This window comes from Passer montanus, unplaced genomic scaffold, assembly GCF_014805655.1.
Source record: "Passer montanus isolate IOZ18808 unplaced genomic scaffold, ASM1480565v1 scaffold2, whole genome shotgun sequence".
Classification (NCBI taxonomy): domain Eukaryota; kingdom Metazoa; phylum Chordata; class Aves; order Passeriformes; family Passeridae; genus Passer; species Passer montanus.
In genome coordinates this window covers 21,388,607-21,405,117 of record NW_024366591.1, presented here as the reverse complement: position 1 = coordinate 21,405,117, position 16,511 = coordinate 21,388,607, and the positions used below count along the sequence as shown (strand labels likewise).

The following is a 16,511-nucleotide window of genomic DNA, read 5'->3' as shown; positions in this document are numbered from 1 at the left end:
ACTTTTTGTAACTCTACGTTGATAGGAAAAGATAATCAAGAAAATGCAATGTCATATAAGAGCTTTGACTGTCAGGTCTGAGAGAATGGCTCTTGCTGTTGTTTTTAGGTTAGTCTAGGGTATTTAGGCACCCTAATGCTGCAGAAAAATGAATTTACTCGTCGTTGCCTTTCCTTATTCAAACTTCAGCCTGTAAATAACTATTTAGATATTATTGTAAATTTTAAATCATTTATCCATCATTACAAACCATTTCAATGCATCTAGATTAAAGGAATTGTGTTGGGGAATAGAGTATAATTGCTCTTCAGCTGATGAGCCTGATCTGCTCGCAGTCTTTGTGAACATCACTACTGGTGCTGTAAAAGTAAGTTATGCTGGGAACGGGTAGATTTTTAACTGCAGAAGTAATAGCACATTCCTTCTCCTTTATTAGAGATTTAAACAATGATGTGCTAAAAAGAGGCAATCATCATCATTTCTTCCTATCCATCCCTACAAGTACAGACTCAGATTAGGAAGCTCCTGATATTTCTTCCCTTGCAGGCCTTATCGAAATAGCTGAGAAGTGAGTTGGCTCATGCCTTTTGCCAACCACGCACATCTTAATCCAAACAGCAGCTGAACTGCATCTGACATCTCATAGCTAGAGTTATTACTTACATGTAGCTGATTCATGGGATGGTGCTAGAGAAGGGATGCAAAAGCCATTGCATTTCCGGAAGGAGTACTCTCCCAATGTTATCTCATCTTCCCAGAGCACGGCCTGATTTCCTTGTGTAGCAGTACACTTAGGAAAGGTTGAAAATTTCTAATCTATTGTTTTGAATTCCCGCTGAAACAATCAAGTGTTTGAAATGAGGAAGGAAGTACTTTCTGACCAGGAGGGTTCCTGGAGTTCAGGAAACTGTGTCACTTTAAGTCACTAGGCTTGGGGATATGCTTTCCTTCTGCATGACCACATTATGCACATCCTCCAGAAGCAGAGTGCAGCTGTGTATTTAAATTGTGTAAGACCAAATTCCACTTACTGGTGACAGGGGTAAAATTTGTCAGAACTTCTAGTATCTCCTTCATGACCTGGATTCAAGTTTGCACTGCAAGTTGTGTGTCATGAAGTTATGAGAAGGAATGCATGTGAGTAATGGGCAGTAACTAACTCAAATCCATGAGGGAGTTTTTCTAGTGGATGTCAGAATGAAATATTCTTGGGTTGAGCTTTCTGGATGTGTCACACCCTGCATGCTTTGCAATAAACTAGCTGCAGTTCAGTGTCATAAATCCATAGAAACTCTCCATAGGAGCAGTATAAACCAAACAAGTTCAAGGATTACCTCTTTCTGTTTCCACTTAGAAACCAAAAAATGAAGTTCTTTTGAAGGACATTTTGTATATGAGATTTCTTTTTGGAAGAGAGTGTAAAAAATATGTCTAAGTTAGTTAGCTTGACTTTGGTGAGAGGCAGTATTAGCCATGGAACTTCTCCCATATCCTGAGCTGGGAAGGCAGTATAGCCTGTGTTATGTATTCCAAGAGAGTTTGTAGGCGAGGTATTGTATAAACATAAGATCCCCAAGAGGTAAAAATGTAAATACATGGACATCGATCATTGGTTGTTTGGAAAAATATTGCTAATGCTCAGGAATGTGGGACAGAACACTTCTTGGAACCATCACAATTGCTACAAATCAGAACGAATGAATGAATATGAATGTATTGCTAACATCGTTACACACAGTTCTTTCTTTAGAATGAAATTTATAGCAAGAGGTCCAACTTGCTGCCTTTCAGAGTGGAGAGTTGTGAGCATCATGAGACAAACTTTCATAATATAATTGCACCATGACTTTTGAAACCACTTTTCTGATTTGTCACCTTCAGATTTTTTGTGTGCAGCGTTGTCAGCAGCTAAGTCTTAGGGCTAGTGTTACTTTTTAAGTTGTGCAAAAAGAAATATTTTTGGTGTCTAGTTTCAAAACTGAAAGCCATCCTTTTGTAGTTCTCTTACTAATAAAGCTATGTGAAAATGTCTGCAAGAAAAAAGCCAGTATAAAAGAGCATGTCCTGAAGGCTTAAAGTAGTTGGAAGTCAATGTTGTGAGTAGAGGGATTACAGAAATCCCAGTGACAGCATATGGTGAAAACAGCCAGTCATGACAGTGGACTAGAATATCTTTATATAGGAAAAAAAGAAGGAGCAGCATAATTTTTTTCCCCTTCCACTGCTTGCTAGCTAATTGTATTAATGGAGAGTTCCCTTAATAACTAAGCTGCTCAAAACCTTTTTACAACTAAGGCTTTTCTGATGGCAGGAAAAGAATGCTGTTTTTCATTAAAGTTGTAGCGATAATTCTGATGCTAATTAAAAGTCAAATGCCATTCTGAAAGCATATCTTTTACCAGGTGAACTTTTCATATTCTAGCCTGTCAGAATTGATCCGTAAACCATTTGTTAAGAGTTTCTGCTCCAACGTAATCAGGAAGAGCATTACAAATGAGGGAGATAAGTACTGCTGAAAGATAACAAACTATCTGCAGTAACTAGCATTTGTAGTTTAGCCTTGTCACTAGCACATGCAAAGTAATGAGGTTTGTATTTATCCCAGCTCTGATACACAGTGATTTTTTTTAAACTAAATATTTAGCATGTTGTCTTCATATTCTCTAAGCAATATTTGGTTTGTGTTATGGTTGGCTCCAGTTCCCATACAGCATGGAAGTCTTTCCAGGAAAAATGAGCTGAGCCTTATCAGAGGAAATCAGCAGTGAAACAAGAGGTGCATTTAATTAACACTGGCACAGCTTTTATCCAAGTTCTCTGAGACCGTGACCCAGAGGGCTACATCATTCTCACAGGTGGACTGTTGACATCATTGCTTGGCTTAACAGAGTGATGGCAGGAAAGCTGCTGGAGTACATGTAGGAAAGCAGTGAGGTCATTCACTAGCAATGCTTGGGTGTGGAGTTACTAGATTTTTTGTAGTTTGTGTGTTTCTCTCCACACCCACCCAAAAAGCCATAGCAGTTTGGTGCTTTCTCACATTCAGCCACATTTCCATTGTTCCTTTTCATGTGAGTTGCAAGAATGCAGGAAGGTCATAGAAATAAAACCTGTTGCCTTTTGCCTTTGTGAAGTGATGCTACCAAATCACTGCTGCAGGAAATAAATCAGTGTTTGAGTCACAGTGAGATTTGTAAGCACGTACTACTCTTCTCCAGCCATGCACTTTCATTTCAATGGGTTAAAATTACAGGCATGGTCACTCTGAAAATATGTGGAGCCTTTGGAGTCATGGCCAGCTTCCAAATTCTCACAATGAACTGACATCCTTCAGATATCAACATATCTGAAGAAAGGTCAACCTATTACAGAAACATTTTTCTCCTCATAGAGAAAGAAGTCCAAGTCTCTGGAGCTAGTGCTGAAACTATATCCCCTTGGAAGGAGCTCTTGGGGTGACCCAGTGTAGTTTGAAATCAGTGTACGGGAGGAACAAAGCTCAAGCTCACTTGTGGGTGAGAGCCAGGACTTTCCTGCCAAAATGTTACCTGTATATTGTAAGAGGGAGAAGACCTCACAAATAAATATTTTTATTAATACTTTCAGAAAGAAGATATTGTTCCCTGCTGAATTAATGTCTTTTTTCTTAGTGGTTAGAGCTTATTAAGTTTTGAGACCGTCTATTGAACATAAGCTGGAGTCCGGGCCACCTGAAGTGAAATTGCAGTTTTTCAGTGGTGCATGATGCTCAGATTGCCTCCAAACTGTCATTTTATAACTTTTCTCATGTGCTTTTATGGCACAGATGAATAATAATTGTTTGATTGCTCAGCTCATCCTGGTGATCTGTGTAACACAGGGTAATATTTCAAAAACATAAATGATAGTGAGGTTTATATTTGCTGTGTAAAACATTTAGCTTACGGTTCAATTTTGTATTGTTTACAAAGGATTTAAGCTCTGCTAGGTATTGTGACCACTCTTGGTCCAAAAGATGTCCCTGGGGATGTGGCATTTGGCACCAGCCTTTGGTGTTGTATAGTTGCTGTGTTGTGGCAGTGATCAGAACAGCTAGGTGTGAAAGCTAGGTGCTCACAGGCTCTGTGGGCTGGTTTTGAGATAACTGCAAGTGTGTAAGAAGTAACAGTAAAGGAAAGCCATGAAATTCAACTCACATAGGAAAGTAGGCTAACAATTGTTTAGTTCTAAATTGAAAATTGGTAACAGGAAAAGAAGAGCTGCCCTGTGTTAGATGCTGTGCCTTTGTATCCATTACAGTAGGTGTCATCCCAACGAGGGAGAGAGGTTTTTCTCAATTACAGAGGGTGCATCATTCCTGTCCAGTGACCAGCTATGCACATGTGGAAATGCTGAATGATGTTCTACTTGGTGGAAGGCTGATAAATTATTCAGGGTTGATGGGCTGGGGGTGACCAGATAGGTGTGACTGATGGCTGGAACTGAGGGTGGGGACAATCAACCTCACTTCGTTGTGTCTAAAAGCCAAAGGCTGAGAAGTTAGTTAGTAGGCTGAGGTTAGTGTGATAACAGGAAATCCACTTCTGGCCCTTGGTGGACTGCATGATGTGGTTGTGATGGTATTGGGCTGGCCAGAGAGGGGAGGGTCTCTGTAAATGAGGCAGAAATAGTCCTAAGTGAATGATTTAGCAGAAGAGCTGAGGAAGAAGTTGTAGATTGTAATGGAATGGTTTGCCTTTGCAAACATCCCAGGTGTATGGACTGTGAGGCAGTTAAGATTCAAGGATGGCTGTGGCCATTTGTGATCAGAAGATGGAAATAGAAGATTGAGGTCAGGACTGGAGAGATGGGATTGGCTGGAAAGGAAAAAACTGAGAATTGTACTGGTGGGAGGAGATACCTGTGAAATGATTTGGAGACACATCCAAGATGTACATGGAGAACTGGAAGAGGACACTGACATAAAAGCCACAAGGGTCAAAGAGCTTTGAAGATGTTCCAAAAGCATTAGTTAAAACAATGAGATGACCTAAGATCTGGTCAGGAAGAAGTCATGTGAGTAATGAATGTAGTCACAGGAGAGCAGAACATGCCTTGCTGATGATTAAGGATTTTTTTTTAATTTAAGAGGAAAAGAGTAGAGTTTAGCTGGCTTGAAAACATCATTGTCATTTCTGTAACTTTTGAAAGGGAATAGAAAAGAATGGTAGAAATTTCCATATAGTCTGTGCATTTACTGTTTACTTCACCTCTTTTAAACTGATGTGGATAAGCCAGTGCTTGTTGGAAATACAGAGTAAATATACTTTGCTTTGGATCACTGTACCTCCATGCCATGGCTGTGACACAGGCATATGGTAAAATACTCTCTTACAACCTGAAACAATACCAAAAAAACCCCACAAACCAGCCTCTCTTCCTCCTCTGCCATGTCTTGACAGATAATAAAGGCAAGACACTTAGATTCTGTATAGTTCATGCTGTCACTCTTGACTGCTGTTTGTTTGTCAGTAAGCATTATTTAACCTACATCACAATAATGTACCATATATTGCCTCATTCTGAATGAAAGACCATGTCCCATTGCTGGACAGATTAAATTTGTAGCTTATTATTGCTTTATTCCAACTAACTTTTCATCCCTTGAAGGCCAGCACTTGGAGTTAGAGAAATGAATTAATGGTTTTGATTTGTTTTCTACAGAGAAGAAAAAAGACGTTTTGTAGGTGTGTGTACTATTTAGTGAACTGAATTGTTGAAGGAAAACCTGGTTTTTTGGGACAGGATGAAATCACTAGATAACACAACAAATAAGAAAATAGACCCTGTGGTATGGTAAGCTATTTAATGTTTAGTTTTGATGAGATTTTTTTCATACTACAGCCTCCATTTTAAGCAATTCCATTATGACTTCTGTGAAATTATTTCTTTGTATCCAGTGTCCATTATTTTCCAAAATCATTTTCCCATCTTACCATATTTTAAGCCTTGTCAGAGAATTTTTTCTATGCAAATGTTTAAATTTAGTTTTAAATAAAATTAACTTTTTAGTAACAAAATTAACTAAGTGTTTTTCTTGTATCAATCAAGTTTTCTTTGTCATCTTTTCCAAGTATGTTTATATTAAATACATCCATAGAAATATAAGATTATGTTTAAGCTCTTAGACAGGTTTTAAATAAAATTAACTTTTTAGTGACAAAAATTAACCAAGTGTTTTTCTTGTATCAATCAGGTTTCCTTTGTCATCTTTTCCAAGTATATTTATATTAAATACATCCGTAGAAATATAAGATTATGTTTAAGCTCTTAGACATGTCACTGTTAGCCTAAAGTAGTTTATCTGAATAGGTAAACTTGAAACTTATTTACAAGAACAAGAGGTGACTTTCATGTTTCACTTTAGCCAGAAAAAGTTTCAGACAGATCCCCTGAAAATGCATTTTGATAGTCTCCCATCTCTTGAGGGAATTTTCCCTAACCTCCTTTGCTTTGGATGTGAAAGGACATGGAAGGTATGGTGGATCAGAGCAGCTGCAGAGGAATTTCCCAGGCTGGTATGCCAGGACGAGGAGTGCTTGAGCAGATGTTTCCAGTTAGGATGGGCTGACTCGGCACACCAGCCCGGGCAGTGCGGATTCACTGATCACGGGTCGTGCCTGGCCAGTGCAGACAAGTCTAAGCAATGCAGGAACCAAGAGAGCTCCCTATGCTCTGGAACAGTTTTCTTCATGGTGGTTGTGAATGCCTTGCTCTCATCAGAGCTGGGAAGTTGTGTGTAATGAACTCAGTGCAGCTTAGGCTTGCAGATGCCATCAGTGCAGCAAATGGGAATCACCTGTAGAGCACATGGAGCCAAGGGCGCACCTCTGGGAAAGTGTCCTTTGCTCAGGGCCTTCAGGGAGCCTGAGGAGTCATTATGATCCTTGCTGTCTGTTCCAGTGAGACCTACCTGTGATCATAACCAGTTTGGGTATGTCTTCTATCTGTTTCATTCCCTTGTCTCTGATTTACAGTCCATGATCCCTGATAAGAATAGATATGGCTGCATCAGTTAAGAAGGAAAAAAACAGAGACTGATAATCCATATGGAGAGTAGGGCTCTTTAAATGATGTACATTAGCTTATTTGCTCAGGGCTTGCTTTTAACAAAGATGTATCAGTTAAAAGTGGGAAGTGCAATTTGGACAAGAGCCAGCACCAGTTTTGGACAACTGCCCTTGGATTTTATGCACGACTTCAGACAAGAAATAGGGATGTTGCAGTGGAAATGCAGGCACGTGCAAGTCTGAGCAGTTAGTGAATGCCTCTTGCTGGGTGTTCTGCAGGGCAGAGAGGGAAGCAGGTGGGTGAATTATGGCCAGTGCTGCCTGCCCACCCTGCTCCCAGCCTACAGCTCTGGCCGTGCTGGTTACACACTCGATGTGTGTCCAGGGTGGGTAAGTGGGTTTGGTTAAGAGCTCGTTCAATCAACCTGGTACGTGTAGGCTTTGATCAGATGTGAAGACCTCAAAAATCAGTTTTGGAATGCCTTGAAACAGCAGTGTTAAGGGTTACATTATGCTATCCATGTGGAAGATGTACAGACTTAAACATGACAGAGGGCAGCCAGGTATTTCTTCCCCCATTCAAGATGTTTTGGGTGACTTGCTGTGGAAGAGGCTGATGCTGCCAGACATAGGAGTCACTGAACCTGATTGCTTTGGGGCAGGTTGGGTATCACTGCTGCCTGTCATAGTTCAGTCTGGTAGCAGCAGCCATCCTGTCACTTCCAGCTTTCTGCTGTTCCTCTATATAAGAAAAAAATTAAATTATGTTTCATGCTCCATATTTTTGCTTGTTCAGCCTGATAAGCTTCCTCAGTTGGAAAAACTGAAGTTTCTGAAAAGGTTCTCTATGGCTCCAATAGGAAATTTAGAGATTCAGTCATTCATTAAAGAAGGAGTAGTTACTTTTTTAAACTATGTGCAATTTTTTTGAGAGGCTATCTTATGATCACCTAAAGGAAAAAACACATTGTCCTTTCAGCGTTCACACAGATGCACTTTTCAAATGCTGATTTGCAAATTTTAAAAATATTGATTCCTTGATAGCAGCAAAAAACTACAGTTTGGATCAAGTGAGTGAAATTCTTCTAGAGTGTCCAGTAAGACAAACTATCTAGCAGATGTAGATAGCTGTATATTTGAGCTTGGCAACTTACTTGATTGATTCCTTGATAGCAGCAAAAAACTTTACAGTTTGGATCAAGTGAGCAAAATTCTTCTAGAGTGTCCAGTAAGACAAACTATCTAGCAGATGTAGATAGCTGTATATTTGAGCTTGGCAACTTACTGTTACTGAAACTCTAAAAATGATTTAAGGCTAAGAGCAGGAACCTAGCTGGAGGCTGCAAGTCTGTGACTGAACAGTTTTATTGAGTTCTGGATAAATAAGGCAAAAGATGTTTTGAACTTAATAATGTTCCCAGCAACTTGCTTTCTTTCGTTAAATTGTGACAAATAAAATAAACAGTGTGCTAATTAACCTTAAAGACGAATGAATATTTGTGCCTTCTGGTCAAGAGATTATCCTTGTTAAAACGGGAAATGGACTCTGGTTTCCTTTTTTTAAGTATTTTCTCCATAAACTTTGTATGACAATGTGAGGTTAAAAATAGGTTATAATTTTAGACAGTAAAATATATATCTATTATTAGTTAACAAATAGCTTTTACAGGGAAGGAAGGACACTTTCCAGATTGTTTTATATTGAAATAAATGCATCCTGCATTTGTTATGTACAAAATAATATTTACTGAGAAATTAGTAACTGAGCTTCTCTAATTTACTATGTTGTGACATGGACTATAGAAGCTGAAACACTCAACATTTACATACTATCTCTTTGTATTAGTAATTTGCTAGACAAGCAAAATTTTTACTTTTTTTAAAATAAGGAGTCCAGAGGTACAAACAGTAAGGTCCCCCTGACAATTTTGGGACAGGACCATGAATAAAATTCACAATTTCCTGGCCTACAAAATCATGAAATGTTTATGTCTAAGAATGTGAAGAATCAGCATGGGGTATTTCCATTGGAGTAGGCTGACCTACATTCTGTGCACAATGCTAAAAGATAAAGTTATGCTGCTACTCCTCCCCTACTCCACCCACCCACCCACATAAAAATCCTAAAGTATTTCCTGAGATATTCCTCATGTGTCCTTATTTAAAAAAATACTAAATGTTCAAATGCTGGCATGCTGAATTTTCATTTTGATAAGTGGTAATGGGTTGCTTTGAAAAGAGCAATCTTTCTTTACTTATGAAATGATGAAATGCCATGAATAGAGTGTTACCTTTTGACCAACTTGGCCTCACATCAAGTCCTATGTGTAGTTTTGGGTGCCACACTAAAAAAAGGATATAAAGCTATTAGAGAGCATCCAAAGGAGAGCTGTGAAGATGGTGATGGGTGTGGAGCAGAAGCCTTATGAGGACCAGATGAAATCACTTGGTTTCTGAAATGAACAGCAGAGGAGACTGAGGGGAAGACCTCATTGCATTCTACAACTTTGTCTCTCTGGTCTGGCCAGGGACAGGACCCGAGGGAAGGGCATGAAGATGTGTCAGGAGGGCATTCCCAATGAAACATGCCCAACAGTGGTGCTGTCTGGGACAGCTGCAAAAGATCCACCATGTGGCACCAGATGGGTGGGTGTTCACTTCTACAGCAAAGTTTGGCTTCTTTGAGATAATTTTGACTCTTACCTCCATAGCCATCCAGTGGATAATCATCCCATGGTAGCTATACTAGTGCTTGACATTTCACAGGTTAGTGCCTGGCAGCTGGACATTCAGCTTATTTTGAAGTCATATAAAAATGCCTGATACAAAAGTCTGTTTAACTGGTTTCACATTTTTAATAATGCTTTTTAATAACATGTCAAAGTTTGGACCTAGTAGGCTAAACAGTTTCTCTCTAGGGACTTCATATTTTTAGAAGATAAAATTCTATAATTGCATGATATTTTAGGCTGGAGTGCCTGACTTGCAGCATCTTTGTTTAATAACCATGTTTCTTTAGACAATATAAGGAGCTGGACTTTAGGCTTAATAAGAAAAGTTAGTGACATGAAGAAATTCAGAATGAGCTATTAAGTCCTATATGAAAATGTTGCAATTGGAAAGTATTTTAGAAATGTTGAAGTTCTGCACGAGCTGTCCTACTTCAAGATCAGCAATGCTCTGAAGACATTGAGTCTAAAGTTAACTTCAGAGCACATGCTTTCAGGAAAAGTAGTGAGAATTAGGTAATCAGGTCATGGTTCCTTTTCTGCACAGCCACTCAGGAGATATTTTTTCCTGTCACTTTTTTACAGGTTTTTACTTCCCTTTTTTTAGTTGGAGACTACATGTCTACAGCAATTTTAAAAGGGTGGTTGAGTCCAAATAAATGGTTTCTTGGCTTTTTTTGCAAATACGCAAAATGGCATTTGTAAAAACCAACACATCAGTGATTAAATATGTGGAGGCCTGTGATAGTCACAGAAATATCATTTATATCCCCTGCAATCTTCAGAAAATCTTGCTCTAATTCTCCTTAAATTCTGATTTTACAATCAAAAGCAGTCTATAAAGAGGCACTGGGTGTGTGTCAGTGAGAAAGCTGCATTGTTGCATGGGAAAAGATTGCTTAATAACTCTCACTGAAGTGCCAAATCAATACAAATCTTTTGTATCTTTGTCAGCACCTACCAGGCTGACACCCTACAAATACTGAATATTGAGTGTGTCTTGCCATAGCCTTCTGGTTTCAGTGTCGCAATCAAATGAGCATACCAAAAGCAAAAGCAGCAGAGAAATGCAGAAAATGTGTTTGCCTTTTAGTAAATCATCAGTAAGCTCTAGTGCTGAGATGATCTGGGTTTGTTACTTGCTCACTCACTAAAAACAACCAGGAGACTGAGGCTGGAAGAATTATGACAATTTGTCACCTGTAGGAACCTGTTGTACTGTTTCTAGTCTTTTTTAAGATTAAACTTAGATAAGTGAAAATAAATCTCCTGGCTTGATTTTACTTTTCACTTTTTTTTTTTTTTTTTTTTTCACAAAACAGCATGAAATTCAACACCACTTAAGAGTTCCTGCTTGACTCCTTTTTTTCAGTCTGCTGTGAAAGGTAGAAGTGCTGCTGGAGAAGTGTACCTGGGGACACCTGAGACAGGTGGAATCTCAGTGGTGTTAATTTATATTACACTTCTTTTTCTTTTAGGCAATGCTATTTATAACATAATATGACAAATGCACCCCCAAAAAAGAAGTACTGAACATCACATAGGTGGTACCACTGAATTGTTTTTTTCCCAGTTCCATTTGCAACATTTGCCTCCTTGCTCAGAAGTTACTGCATTTGCACAGCTCTCAAAAACTGCTGGGGCTCAGTGCTAATCTGAGTTTGTGCAAGGAAGCTGCATGACAAAAGCTGTGACTTTTACCTTTCTTTGATTCATTAAATAGCCCAAAATACAGGGGTCTGTGGTTATTTTCCTGGAAAACAAAAGCTAGTTTGGTATCTTACATGCAGTGCTGTTCATATTATATTATAAATGCCCAATTTCCCTGTTCACAGTAGGGTTTCCTTGTGAGCATCTCCAGGCTTCCTTCAGCCAGTGGTTGTTCAGAAGGCTCTCCTGCAGATTTTTCTCGCCATCCAGCTCATGGTTTTGACTCAGATCCAATTTCAGGTTTCCAAGAGTGTTACTACTATGCAGGATATGTGCCTGTTTGAAAGGATGTTAATATATAAATAGTGCTTCTTCTCTCCTATAATTTTACTCTTTTCATAGAATCACAGAATCAGTTAGTTTGGAAAAGACCTCTGAGATCATGAATTTCAACCTGTCACTTGACACACCACCTTGTCAATTATATGGCACTGGGTGCCTCTTACAGTCTTAAAGACCTTCAGGGATGGTGACTCCACCGCCTCCCTGGGAAGTCCAATCCAAGATCTAATCACCCTTTCTGTGAAGAAATTCCTCATAATATCCAAACTGAACATCTCCTGGTGCAGCTTGAGGCTATATCCTCTCATCCTGTTGCTGGTTGCCTGCGAGAAGAGGCCAACCCCCACCTGGCTACAGCCTCCTTTCAGGGAGCTGTGGAGGGCAGTAAGGTCACCCCTGAGTCCCTCTTCTCCAGGCTCAACACCCCCAGCTCCCTCAGTTGCTCGTCAGACTTGGGCTCCAGACCCTGCACCAGCTCTGTTGCCTTTCTCTGGACTCACTCCAGCCCCTCGATGTCCTTCTTGTCGTGAAGGACCTGGAACTGGACAGAGCACTCCAGGTGTGGCCTCACTACAGAGGAATAATCACTTCCCTGCTCCAGCTGGCCACACTATTGCTGATTCAGGGTGCCACTGGCCTTCTTGGCCACCTCATGTTCAGCTGCTCTTGACAAGGTCCTTCTTTGCTGGGCAGCTTTCCAGCTGCTGTCCCCCCAGCCCGTGGCACTGCCTGCGCTTGTCGTGACCCAGGTGTAGGACATGGCACTTGAGCCTTGTTGAACTTCTGTAAGTGCCCATTCAAACCCAGCCTCAACAGGGAGCATTCCTGCTCTTGAATGCATTGTATCAGTGTTCAGAGGAAATGTATTTGCTATACAGATCAGTTCCTATTCATCTTTGCCATTGACCAGCATTTTTCGAGTGGTATCTCTTTCTTGTTGGAAGTGTTTTAAGGATTTCTGTGTATTTATGTTGAAAAGGCAGTTTTCCACCCATTGGTTTATACACGTTTGACTTAATTCATAGTGTTATTACTGGAGGTGGAGTGCAATGAATGGTGCAGTCATCGTGTGATGTAAGAAGAATTTCCTTATAAGTACAGAAAAATGTAAATTGTGGGAATGAATTTGTTGATAGAAGGGTGCATTTAGTTTGATCACCAGGTATTTGTGGAAAATTTCTCCGTAACTGGAGAGATTTCTGCTGACAGCTGAGAGTATTAAGAGTCATCATGCTGTTGTTTACCCACATTTTGTTTGGATTGTGGACTGCATTGAAAATGTATGCATTTTTTTACCCATTAGACCACGCCTTTGTTGTGTTCAATTGTAGTACATGTCATTGCAGCAAATTGATAAGATTTTATAAATGACTATCATATCTTCATTATAGTGGTCAAAAGCCTAATCTTTTCTTTTCCACCTCATTGTTCTCCTTTTTTGGGTTTTTTTTCCTCCTTTTTTCACTCTTTTTTCCTCCTTCTTTTTTTTTTACTCTTTTTTCCTCCTGGGAGCTGTTTTTTGCACCTGGAGGCAGTTTTTATTTTGACACATTTGGCATAAAGGATGGAATGTGTCCAGTTTTGGAAGCAGAAAAGCTAGTGGAGGAAGAAAAATTGCATCACTGCATTGCAGAAATTAAGAATATTCTTTCTGATCCTTCGAATAGAAATAGTTTTTGGTTTCAGTTCAAGATATGCATGAGAATAAATTTCAATTAAAGGGCTTTATTTAAATGGAGAGAATTTAGCTATGTTGTTGGCACCATAAAACTTAACATTCTATGGAAACAAAATGGCACACAAGATTATTATGGCATACATTAACCATAGAATGTGTAATTTACAACCTTAGGGATCCAGCCAAGAGGAAGTTGTATATTAAAAAAAACAAAAAAAACCAAAAACAACAAAACCAACCAATAACCACATACATGCTGTTCTTGGATCAGTCCTGGACTGAAAAGCATGTGTATCCAAATGTGGGATTTTTCTGTGTGGTCAGAATTTCAAAATGTGCATGCCAATATTCCCGAGTTCATTCAAGGAGTGGAGATGTTTCCATGTGCCAGCAACACCTGTGCAGAAGAGCAGGAGCGTGACTACCCTTAACATGTGTGTAGTTACCTCCTTCCTTCTGCCTGTGTAGTTGTAAAGGGGAGGCTTGCTGGCCCCATCTCTGTGCCACTCAAATCCACATTTTACTCCTGGAGTATGAAGTGTTACATCCCTTTGCATTAGTGTCACTATGTCTTGTTCTTCCAGGCTCGTCAGAAAGGATAGAGGGTGGGGAGGGAGGTCACTTAGGAGGCTTCTGGCTTCCTCCAGGCATGAGTGAGCCAGGGAATGTACTGAATGAAAGGTGTGTTCTTAATAGTACTTGCTTGAGCAGTAAGCAGCTTTTTCATCCTAAATTCAATCTCTGAAAGTACTAAACTTTTCTTGATCTTCAGCTCTGCTCCAGCTCTCCTTCACATGTTGTGTTACTGTTTATAGGCTGGTGTTGCTGGCTCTCTCTTAATTCAGACGTAACCTCTGGAAACCAAGGCAGTCTGCTGCATTAAGACTCCTGCCAAATGTGATTCTTGGAAGACATAATTTAGCTTTTGCCACAGAGTGAGCTCCGACTTTTTAAAATTGTTTTGGTAAATTGTACTTTGCCCTCCAGTTAAGTTTATTTTGTAGTTTAGTGAAAACCAACAAAAAGAAAGCAGAAAGGCAATTTGTGTGAAGCCTCAAGGAATTTCTTGTGGGTAGAAAAAGTTGACAAATTAAAGGAAAGTTTGGAGGAAAGGTTTCCAAGTCCATAAAATACATTTCCTTTAATTGTAAAATGAATTCAAACCTTTACCTAAATTCAAACCTTCACCTAAATCCATTTTGACTGAAGTGTAAAGATCTCTCTTGTTTGCATCAGTGATGTTGGTTTGCATTTTTCTCTGGTTGGTTGTGTTGCATTAGTGTGTCATTTTGCGTGACGTAAAATTACCTACAGGACCACATTAAACTGAAATTGCTACACTCATTTGTAAATTGAGGAGAAACCTGCAGCTACTCAGAGGAAGACAATCCGAATCTGTTCTCTCTTTAATGCTTTTCTAAATAGATGAGTTAGTGTGTTCATCTCTAGTGCAGGTCATGGGGAAGCATTGCCAAATAGTTTGTATTCATTTTGTTCCATGTGTGTAATAAGTCTGATGCAACTTACTGCAGTGAGAAATTCAAAAGATAAATCTGCTTTCCTGAGGAAGTGTTAAATTCAGCTGCTACAGGACAGCAGTTTCTTACAAATGATGAATGAAGTTGCAGGAGCTGTTTTAAACCAGCAGAAACCCAACAAAACTCAAAGGATTTTTGTCATTTTATGGAAAAAGAACTAAATTAAGAACTAATTGGCTTTATTGTGTTCGAGGATAAAATGGGAAAGAACATGCCTGTTTAAGGTAGATGCATCTGGGACCCATTCTTTTTCTGTTTTGTGTATCCTGTGATGCACTTCAGTCCAACTGTGAACGTGACTATAGGAGGAATAGACTTTCAGAGGAAATCAGCTGCTGATTTTTTATTTTTTTTTTTAAATCTGAATTAATGAAAGAAATAATGAAAGAAAACCATTTCCGAAAAGAGGGGGGAAAGGCAATCAGGTGTTTCTACCTTTCCACAACCTCTAAATCATGTTATTTTTAGCCCTACATAATTCTAACAGCTCTGTATAATTTCCATGGAAGAAAAGATTAATTACATTTAAAATTATCTGGCTTTGGATGCAATGGCATATTGATTCCTAATTCCATTGAGAATGGGTTTTGAGATGCATATGATAAATTCTTAATAAGTAGTTCTTTACTGCAGCTTTAAAAATGCAGTTCTCAGAAACCCTCAATATCTTTAAATTCCTTTCCTTGTTTGCTTTGGCTATTTAGACTTTGAGATCTTCAAAACTGGAATTTCTCCTAGTTCACAGGCACCAGGGCAGAATTGTTCCTGAAGTTCAGACTACAGAGATGGATGTTGCTTGTACTGCCTTACAGATGGTATTTGTTCTCAGGTCTCAGAGAGGTATAAGGACTCTATAATATCATTACTGCTGCTTAATTGTTTCTGTCTTTTAGCAATTATCTTCTGAAGTCATGTGCCTCTGTTCTTTGCATTTTGCTGATGAGATCTGTTTGTTGTTCAGCTAGTGTTTTTCTCTGCTTCCTGCTATGTTTTCCCAAGTGGCTTTGGTACCATCCCTGTCTGCACAGGACATATTTCCCCCTTTTTTTTCCAGGCCCTCTCATTCGCTTCACAACACTTGTTTCTTCTCCCTGTACTGTTTTCCCACATGTCCTTCAAAGAATAAATAGCTTTCCTAGATATAAAAAATAATGTTGCAACAGTGCAGCAAATCTTGAGGCAAAATTAGGATGGGAAAATAAACCAATTTTCAGTCACTCTGGCTGTCATTGCCACGTACTCCCAAGCACCAAGACGCACCTCCAGCATCCAGGCATCAAGACAGGTGTACTCAGAGTAGGCATCAGCTGTTGGTTCTAGTTGTGCTGCTTTATTTTATACCCTTTGGCAGCAGGTAACAAATAGTCTTTTGGCTCTCCACCCTGTTGGCATCTGAGAGTCACTGTGATTCACAGCATCTGGTTGTTTCTGTTGCTGTGAAGGAGACCCCTTTCTTACTTGCCCATTTTACATATCATTTCATAGGTGACATATTACTTTCTATTTTGTCTCCAAAGCTATGTTCCCAATCTTTGTTTTTCCTTCC

General features: G+C 39.3%; 1 protein-coding gene across 4 annotated transcripts in view; it reads left to right on the top strand.

Annotated features, from left to right (window-relative positions):
* The window catches only part of MTHFD1L (methylenetetrahydrofolate dehydrogenase (NADP+ dependent) 1 like), a 144,858-nt gene that overhangs the window by 96,913 nt on the left and 31,434 nt on the right, over window positions 1–16,511 (top strand). Inside the window, exon 26 of one of the 4 annotated variants that reach the window (XR_005627266.1) lies at window positions 11,080–11,187. The exons of the other annotated variants lie outside the window; for them this stretch is intronic. The gene's annotated coding sequence lies outside the window, so the exon portion shown is untranslated. The remainder of the gene's footprint in view (window positions 1–11,079; window positions 11,188–16,511) is intronic. 4 annotated transcript variants of the gene reach the window in all.